The 10,300-nt window shown below is 33.4% G+C and overlaps 1 protein-coding gene across 1 annotated transcript in view; it reads left to right on the top strand.

Moving 5' to 3' along the window:
* The first annotated feature begins 8,161 nt into the window (after positions 1-8,161).
* The window catches only part of LOC113505074 (irregular chiasm C-roughest protein-like), a 113,224-nt gene continuing 111,085 nt past the window's right edge, over positions 8,162-10,300 (top strand). The window contains exon 1 of the mRNA XM_026887582.1: positions 8,162-8,490. The gene's annotated coding sequence lies outside the window, so the exon portion shown is untranslated. The remainder of the gene's footprint in view (positions 8,491-10,300) is intronic.

Below are 10,300 nucleotides of genomic sequence, written 5' to 3'. Positions count from 1 at the left end.
AAGAAATGTCATTAAAGTTTTATGAATAACTAGCTGTTGCCCGCGACTTTGTCTGCGTGATTGTCAAGATGTGAAAAACTATGAAGTTTAATAGTTTAATAGATCATCTCAAAAATGTAATGCAATATTGAAAATGAAACACTTTTTTATATTTTAAGCTTGCTTTTTTATTTCTAAATTATAATGAATCTTGAGCGGCCCAAAGACTATCAAATGTTTAACAGAAGTGCTAAGACTGAGTAGCTAGCTAGCACTTAGTACACAGTGTTAGCACTTCTGTTAAAAATGTTTTACTTTCGAGGGTTTTCCATTTTCTAATTGGGTGGGTTATGATTTTCGAGCACGTCTGTTCTTGGGCCGGCCTACACCTGAAATTGTTAGACGGATTATGATAGTGATTATGAGGTATCATAAAATTATTATTGTACTGTAACCAAAGAGGTAAACCAGAACCATATTACTGAGGCCTCGGTGTCCGTTTGTCTGTCTGTCATCATGTTGTTTCTCAGGAACAGTGATAGCCAGACAGTTGTTATTTTCACACACGATGTTTTCTAACGATATAAAGAAGATGTCAATTTATTTTTGTGGACGGAGCTGGTGAAGTGAGAGTCGGGCTCGGTAACTGTAGATTTTACATAGTGTCATTAGATATAAGATTTTGCAAAATTGCGCCCAAATAAACGGTTTCCTGAAACACGTTGTTTGATTGTCCTCTTAATATTAAAACTGATCTTCCTCACAAACATTTGGAATATTTCCAAAATAAAAAAGTTGGTAAACGTGTTATCTTGCAACTCTGGTGTTTTGATCATGATTTGCCTTTAAATTGCTGATAAATAAATGGCGTTATAATAAAAAAAATATCAGACACCCCTTTTTTCAAAATTGACAATGACAAAAATCTAAAGTATAGGATATGTGTAATTTGTGATGTTACGACAAAGCAAAAATATGAACATAAAAGTGACTTCATGTGCATGAGTTCTACTTACTGAACCAATTTACGAAGAAAAATTACGTATTTTATTCGTTAACCTACCTGAAGATCATTGAAGTAAAATACCGTCATCCCTACTGCATAAATGGAACTTAAATAAAGACTACATGAGGTTGGTTATGAGGTTACGCTGTCGATACCGACAGCCAAAATGAATTTTCCAGACATTGTATGACGGATGTAAGTGCTGATAGCTACACGCTATTATCAGCCTTATTGGGGAAATTTCCAAAAATATGTTCCTAATCCTCGTCGGCTTAGGGATCTCAGACACTACGAAAGAAGAAAATTTTAAATAAGTAGAGATTACAATAAATTGTTATGGAATTTTTGGAAGGACCACGTGTGCGGTCTCTATAATGGTGGATGTAAACCGATCAAATCGTTAAAATATTGAAAAATCCCAGGTATCAGTAGACATTATTCTATCAATAGATACATAATGTCTATTCATTGATAGCTTTGGTCTTTTAGATCTTTCACATTGCATACCTATTATGTATTTTTTATGCAAGTTTTCTGGGCTTTTTTATCCGAAATACTTTTGGCCTATGTAATGTTGCAAATTTAAGAAAACATTATTTCATTGTTTGAAAGGCTTTTTTTTTGTTTGAAAGTTTATATTTTTGTTGCTAGTTGTTACAGATGAACCAAAGTAATAATTAACTGTGTCGTTCAGTAATTTTTTATTACGCATAATTATAGATGAGATCAATGTGAACTACATGCAACTTTGGGTTGAGTGTCACTACGAATGTTTTGATCTTGAAGTACCATCGCCAACAATACCGAGCTGAAAACATAGGTATATACTCCTATCGTAAATAAATACAAAATCATATTACGGCATTCCACATTTGAACTTGAGTAATTTTAGTACATCAATAAAATAAAAAGAATTTAAGTTCCTTTCTTTCAAGAATGTACCGATTACGGTAACAATTGCATAAAAAAACGTATTAGTTTATGTTTCTTTTATTTTACTTGTGAAATAGTCGCGGTAGGCCTATATCAGACTTGAAAGAGAATAAAATGACTAATTTTGTGAAAATTATTTATTTTCGAAAATCCTATTATTGCTCTGCCAAAAGTCTTAAGATAAATAGCGTGATATTTTTTTGTGTAAACTGATGACCGTGCTGCCTACTACTCAATGGGGTGAAAATACACCTCATAATTGTATTACACAATGTTACGGGTGAGTCCAAAAATTTAAAACTTTACTGCTCATGCCCCCTGCATAGTAGCGTTATGGTTTTTGTATATTTGTTGTATCATGTGTACGCTAAGGTTCATGCAAAATTTGAACGAAATATATTCAGTAGTTTATGAGATAATTTGATATTTGTTTATAGATATAAAAGGCTCCTGCTCACCCCCTGTAACGAAAAGCGAGATAATAAGTAAAAAGTATGTTGACCGGACCTCTTGTTGATATTCTCTGAAAATTTGAATCAAATCTATCCAGTACTTTCCGAGATCTTTCCGGACATACATACAGACAAACAGACAAACAGACAAACAGACAAAAATTCTAAAAATCATATTTTCGGCATCGGAATCGTTAGTAGACCACCCTGCAATTATTATTTTTTTTTAATATTCAATGTACAGTTTTTACTTTTCTACAATTTTCTTATATGTATAGATTTGTACTTCCATCTTATAGTCACATAAGTATAATATAGGTTATTAGGCCTCTTGGCTAAGTCAAGAATTGTTCAAGAGCAAATCAGACTCGCAACGCTATTGGTTCCGTACAAACGTCCGTAGCAATTGTTGCTACTGCTTAATATATTTTTTGTTGTTGTTTTAGCAGCAACTACCGTTTTACTTCTCGTCCGGTTCTTCTCACGAGATACCGCCTGGTGACAGACGGGCAAACGGAGAATTTTTAAGTAATAGGGTACATTTTTTTGATCTTTAGGTACTAAACCCTAAAAATACAACATATTTTTCACAAATTTAATAACTTACCATAGGGTCATTTTAATGTATCCACTTCATGTTTTGTTTACGAGATAAAAACAATTGTGATAAAAAATTGTCTGACGGACGACAGTTATTTTTGTCAAATACGCCAGGCCACATGAAGTTTACAAGAATAAATAAAGCGAATACTTTTGCTTTGGTACTAAATGTATATAAACATCAAAATATACCAAAATAACACAGAAAACGACCGTTAAAACATCACACAGAAACTACGTCATAACCGACAATTTTTCTTCATCGTACAATGCATTTATAAGAAAACAGATATCAATCAATTTGTACGAAACGCAAAAACACAAGACATGGCGTGATCAAAAGATACGGTGTATTATTAACTTAAATAAAAACTGGAATTTCTTCGTTAACCATACAAGTCATACAACATAAGCGCATCGGGAGAAAGAGATAGATGTATATGTTGGTATGGGAGGGAGTGAGAGATGAGAAGTCGCGTGGCTTAAACTGGATAGCTTCATGCTTTTTACTATGACTAGCTGTTGCTTGTGGGTTTGCTTGTATATGTCTTAATATTCCGGTATTTTATGGGAAAAAAATAAATATAATAGAATAGAATGTAGGTACCATAACTATTTTCTCAGAATGTAGGTGTTTAGGTATAAAAAACAAAAAAAATGTGTGTAGATAGCAAGACAACTTAATGTTTCTTTCTTGGAAAGAACTTGTTATATCAATTCCCTTTTCTACTAAGACTCTTTTTTGCCATGGATCAAGAACGGCAAAAAATTGAGTCCAGGTACTTCATTAAGAGAAAATTTTAATTAATTATTTTAAAGCGCTCATACCTACATGCGTATAGACAATAACCTTATATTTTAATACTGACTTCGGAACATTCCACATCTGGAAAAACCACTCTTCTTATGCAGAGAAAAAAATCCAATGTCTCCAATTCCAATATTGAGAAATTGAGATTCTTTCTAGCACTTATCACTTCTTTTGTGAATGCTGGTTAACCAGTAATTGGCGACTGTGTAAGTCTTAGACATAATTTACATTATACATAAGCATTACTGTACACAGAAGCTGTTGGTAAACCTATATAAATTAATAAATAAATGTCGCTTTTCCCCTTTATATAAAACGTCTCCCACTGTAAGGAGTCTTCATATCACGAGGGATTTCACAAACAATCAAGTCACACACACAAATACACCAAAACACAGAACAAGCATTCATGTATCACAGAAATGGTTCAAATCTGTTTATCACCCTTTTCAAATTACAAATCTTTCTTTGAGGTCCCGGGTTCGATCCCCGGTCGGGTCAATGTAAAAATTCACATTTCTACATTGTCTCGGGTCTGATGTTTGTGGTACCTTCGTTGCATCTGAATTCCATAACAACATTGCTTTAACAACTTTCTTTGGGTTCAGAACAATGTATGTGATGTTGTCCACATTTTGATTTAAACTTTACGAACATACAGACAAATATACTCTTTACATATAAGTATAGATTAAGTCAGAACTTGCTTTGCACACCTGATGAATAGCGACGTTTGCAACGAGAGAGTATTCACGGTTATTTCTGATTACAGCATTGGCGGGTCTTTAAATACAGGTAACAGGTGTCTCTGACGTGATTTTATAATTATACTTCATTTCAATATTGTATTTTTCTGGTATTATGCAATCTGGTATTAAGTATTCTACCGTTTTGTTTACCTTATAAAAATAGTAATAAGCATATTTTATCCTACTGCCTGGGAATAGGAACTGTCATCCCATATAAAAAAAATTTGAGCAAGATCCACTATAATATTACATTGGTATATTCACATCAATTTAACATGATAATCAGCATTTATGATATTGATACAATATTGTCTCCTAAAATACTAATATCTTAATTTTTGAAAGTGGGCACTCCTTAAATCGATTCTTAAACTCGTAGTATGGGTTAGAGTATACTTAAACATCGTCGATCAAATCAATTAATTCAACAACTGTTATCCCCAAAAAAAGCAAAACTTTACTTCCAAACCCAATTCAAAACAATACTATATTGTTAAACCCCGGATAAATTCAAATAAAAAAGCAAAGGAATTGTTAAAAAGGTTGGTTTTAATCGTTTGCGTCGGTTAAGGAAATATACCTACGGAAAATATGCTAAATTGAATAATGGACCCAGACAAGACGATAAAAAATACATTATCCGAGTCTTTTGGGGAAACATTTAGTGTCCCGATGCGCAACGCACCTGAGTGGGGAAATAAATTAATTTTAGATGTATATATTTTGGTATAGCCAGCTTCATTGTGAAGGGAAAGCCCTCTTTGACAAAATATACCCTCTGTAGAGCGCGACAATGTAATAAGGTTAACTTTTCAAATCAATCTTAGAACCGAAAAATATATTAGCCATTTTAGGTACGCAAGATTTGTGTATATATTTTTAGTACACTGTACAAAATACTAGCCTAGAACCCAGAAGGCCCAGAAATTGGTTTATGAGAGAAGTTTTATTATCTAACGATTACATGCTAATGAAAAAAATCGAATTTATAGGTTACATTATTTTTACCCATTAGTGTTACTTCCGTTTCCTCTTTCCATTGTTCCCGATCTATGGCTGACAGAGGCTGGTTTTAGAAACAGGAATCTAGCTCGCCGAAAGGACCTACAAACAATGAAATCAAACAGTACGTGAAAAGAATATAAATCATCAAAAAACTAAAATCAACAAGTTCTAATCTGACATGCAATCAACCTTGAAATACACGCATCGAAATAAATTTAACATTAAATTTACACCCTAGAGTTATTTGCAATCTAGTGTCATCTGAATATTAACACGCGATGTAGATACAAGCAGTATAGATGAAGCTACATACATAATCAAGGCTACTTTCACTCCGGTAAAGAGGTCAGACTTCCCTCTCACCCTAGTACTACAAGCAATACCATTTAAAGTGGTATATCTCAAACACTCGACGCTATACACCAACGATTGTGATGAATAAATTAATAAATTACAACAAAAATAACTGGAGAACCAAAAATTTGCATAACACCGACCGAAATTGTTTCCGCAAGATCGGACGAGGAGAAAATGTACAAACAATATGCAAGAATGGATTAAAGCGTTTTTGAAACGGATAAAAATATCCTGAACTCTGCGTTTAGAAAGAAATCGTCAAATCAAAACTTAAAATAGAATAGACAAATAGTAAGCTTCCGAATCACCTTTTAATATAATTACTTCTACAAGACTTGTTGAATGCACGATTTACTCTGTTAACTGGCCGAGATTTATCCAAATCCGAAAATACATCATTAAAATCTTTATCATAATCATCATCATTATCAGCAAAAAATAACACACTGCTAGTCATAGTCCATTTGTTAATACTATTGCTGGTTCTTCTCCATAAGGATGACACTTTGTAACCGTGCAACTAGAGTCAGTAAATTAACGTTTTGAACTACTACTTCTTTCAACTCTACTAATTTCTACCTTCACGAAAACTTTATACAATCATACAATAAGTCCACTTAATTATTCGCCTCTACATATGACTCTACATCTTCATAATAAAAAACACCATCCATCCCTAAACCGAATTAATCAAGAATGACCAAAACTCTTTCATTTTTTTTATGCCTATCTGTACCTACTCTATACCAGTCTTATCCATATTTTTTCTGATTACTTCTCCACGTTATATTTTATTCAGTATCTTATTACACTATATTACGTATGCATACAATAACACGTTCTTCCGTAGAATTTTCGTTGGCAGAAACTAAAAACCTTTCCGGACTCATATCCTTTCATATTCCTTTTGCTTTTCCCACGGTTTTCTCATATGAAGACATTAAATTTTATCACGTATTTCTTCCTTTTATCGATATTAAAACAAAAATTGACTTGCAGATCAAATTTCAGAACGAAAATCTTGTATATTTAAGTGTTCGCAATTTTTTTCATCAATTTTGCTCTACATTTCTTATTATTCATTTTCAAAATTGTATTTTTTGAAAACTCATTTACAAAAAAAAAACTCGACCATTATTATCATTTCAAGAAAACTTCCAAAAAATGTAACAAAAATAACGAATCCCACATTCCCATCGGTTTTTATCACCCTTTGCAAACCAGTCCGCGAAACGTATCGCAACAATAATGGTTTCAGTACCTACACAAACCAATTCAATTGAAAATATCGTGTCTGACCAACAGCTGTTGCCATATTTTATTCAGAACCCGAACTCGACCTTCTCTAGAATACAAAGTTGATTGTCGTCTAAAAAAACATTCCCAACTTATATCTGCATCCTTATTTCGTTGAAAAAGTCATACAATCACCCATACTTAACTCCTCATTTCAACATGACATTGTATAGATAAATAGAATACATGAAAACTCAAAGAAAATTAAGCAGTAAACTCAAATTAACACACTGAATTAGTTTACACTGTGGTCAGTGTAAGGGAAAAATTTCTTATTCGGAACGCGCACGTTGATAGTACGGTGGTTCTACCTCGTTTTTGAGGCTCTGCAGTGATGCGAGAGAGGGACGGAAGTATACAACTACGCGAGGGGAGAGCGAGACGGTAGTATTATTGCACCGGTAGTGAGGAGTGAAAGAGATCAATAATGAGACGCACGAGGAGTTGAAAAGGGATTTCAGATTAAGGTCGTTGTCGAGTCAAAGAGCAGGTTAGTGGGAAAATTTGTAGATAGGTGATTATAGTTGTGACAGTTGTACGGTGGTAGAGGTGCCTCAGTGAGGACGACCAAATATCGTTAACAATATTTTTTTAACAGCGAAACTTGAACGTTGTTTTCTATAGTGTGTTATCCCTTTGCTATGAAAGTGTTAAGGTATCTGGGCTATAAACTATTTAATTATTGTATTTGAACAAGATTAATTTTGACAAACTTAAAAGCTTATATTACGTTAGATTTCACTTCAAAAGTTTAATTCAGTGTTAACTATGTTAACTTTTGTTAAAATTCGTTTTAAAGAAATCTATAAACGTTTTTTTAACTATAATCTACACGCTATATATTGTAATATCAATACTCTACAATGCTACACTAAATGACACAACGTTGCGTGCAAAGAAACAAAGGAATACCCAACCGCGAGGTTTATATTTTCACACCGATGAGTAGGCATAAAACTTTCAGTCCCCTGTTAAATGAAGTCTACTCTTTGGTGCCCAGCCTGGCCGGGCGAGCGCAGCTTTTCATACACCCTCAGTCGCTAGCTAACCGTCGCGAGTGCCAGTGCGTTCTGATCCCCCCTACCACGCGTCGTTACGCGGCATTTTGAAATCGAACATTTTCAAAATAGAAAAAAAAAACAATCGTGATTTTTCCGTGAGTGCCAGTGCTTAGCAGATTATCATAATACTGTGGTGATTATTTCGTGGATATTTTAGTGTTGTGCTTTTCTGATGTTGGATTTTTATGTGTAATACAGGATTAAGTAATGAACGTTTTGTTTCGTGATTACGAAGCTGAAGGTTAGTGTTTATGGTTAGCGTTAATTCGCGTTTTTGAGCGTTAATTCCGTGAATTTTATGAATGCTTTGTTGTTTTCTGAAGCGTGTTGATGTACCAGCATTTTGCATCTTTATACAAAAAGGCATGTTGTTTTGTGACCTTTAATATTTAACCTACAAACCTATGAATATTTAAAATATTATATTTGGTTATTTAGGTATTTTTTTGTCCCAAGTGTGGGTTGGTCGTGCTAACATAAGGTTACAATGTCGAAAAGCATTTTCATCTTCGTTGAATTTTAAATTATATGAAAATATGGAAAATACGTTTGGTCTAGGTTATGTTAAGTAGCATTTTCGCTTCGTATTTTCGTAACAGAATTCTCACAGGAAAATATGTCGTCTTGAATAAAAGAGGGACGTGTTTTTCCTTTTTGTTTTTTGTTTATATTACGGACGGCTTTTGAACATCAAAAGCTGAATATCAAATTATAAGTATTGTTATTTTAAATTCTGAATATAATAGTAGGTACAGGAATCACACATTTTGACCTATAGTGGTATATTCAGCGAATTCCCAAAACCAGTGATTCGTAATTTCAGACCTTAACTTATTTTGGTCTTCCTTTTTCGGATGCCTGGATATTTTTAGTTCCTCTATAGGGAGTTGTGATTATTCAGGTCTGAGCTTTTGGTTCTCCGATATATTAGCAGTTTTCCATAGTAATCCAGGTACCTATGATAGAAAGCTTCATTGATGCTCTACCGTCTAGATCCAGACTATTGAATATTATAAACACGTCTTCGTGTGTTTGTCACGTCTTCAAGTCGAAACGCCTGCACAAATTTTCATTACATTTGTTACGGATATAGGGTATATTATCATCCATGGAATGAGTTATCTTAGCATGGTTATGTTAATCTAATCTCTTTAATAGTTTGTTTCTACTAGGGAATTTTTCAACAAGGTGGATAACCTTGCCATAGTGGTATAAGCGTTGATTGAGAAGTCAAAAGACGCAGGTTTCAATCACAACATACATCAGTATTCTCAAATATATGTTCGTATTTAAACTAAATATCACTTGATAAAATCGGTGAAGGAAAACGTCTTGAGGAAACCAGCGCACATGGGATTCCTTTCAAGGATGTGTAAGTCACGTCAAAGTCCTACAGGCAGCTTAACTCTGATAGCAGATTGTACATGAACTATTCGTTATAAAGTAGGGTACAGCAACATTTTTAGGTAGGTATTTGTTATAATAAATATGAAGGAGACTAGGCACGGACCATGGTATGTCATACAAGATACCTGTATCTAGTCTTAATCCATAATTTAACTAATTAACTATCTATTCAGTGGTATGTCATACAGATCTATATACTCTTAATTAATTAATAATTAACATAACTATTTTTTAGAAGTGAGGTGGTTAAAAGTTCTCATAAGTATTTATCTACGCGTAATACTATTTAATATTAATAATAAACTAGTTGATACCAAACCATACAAAGCTACACCCAAAAAAATAGGGATCACCTCATATCGGTTTTTTAAATTATTAGGAATACAAAACGTATTAAACTTTTCCTCAACATTTATGTTAAATATAACCAACATGTTCGTTACATTTCCAACATAAATTTATTCAGCTTTGAACTCATTGGACTAATCAGAACATCCAAGTTATTACGTTAGCCAATGTGTTGAAGGAATTTCATTTTCTCTCGCTTTTGCTATTGGGTTTCGCTTTAGTTTTGATATAAGGAGATTTTAGATTCACATCGTTATTAGACACTATTATCAGGTTCTGTTGTCTGATCCGTTCGT

This window comes from Trichoplusia ni, chromosome 24, assembly GCF_003590095.1.
Source record: "Trichoplusia ni isolate ovarian cell line Hi5 chromosome 24, tn1, whole genome shotgun sequence".
In the NCBI taxonomy this organism is placed as follows: Eukaryota; Metazoa; Arthropoda; class Insecta; order Lepidoptera; family Noctuidae; genus Trichoplusia; species Trichoplusia ni.
The sequence above is the reverse complement of the archived record's forward strand: the minus strand, read 5'-3'. Positions and strand labels throughout refer to the sequence as shown.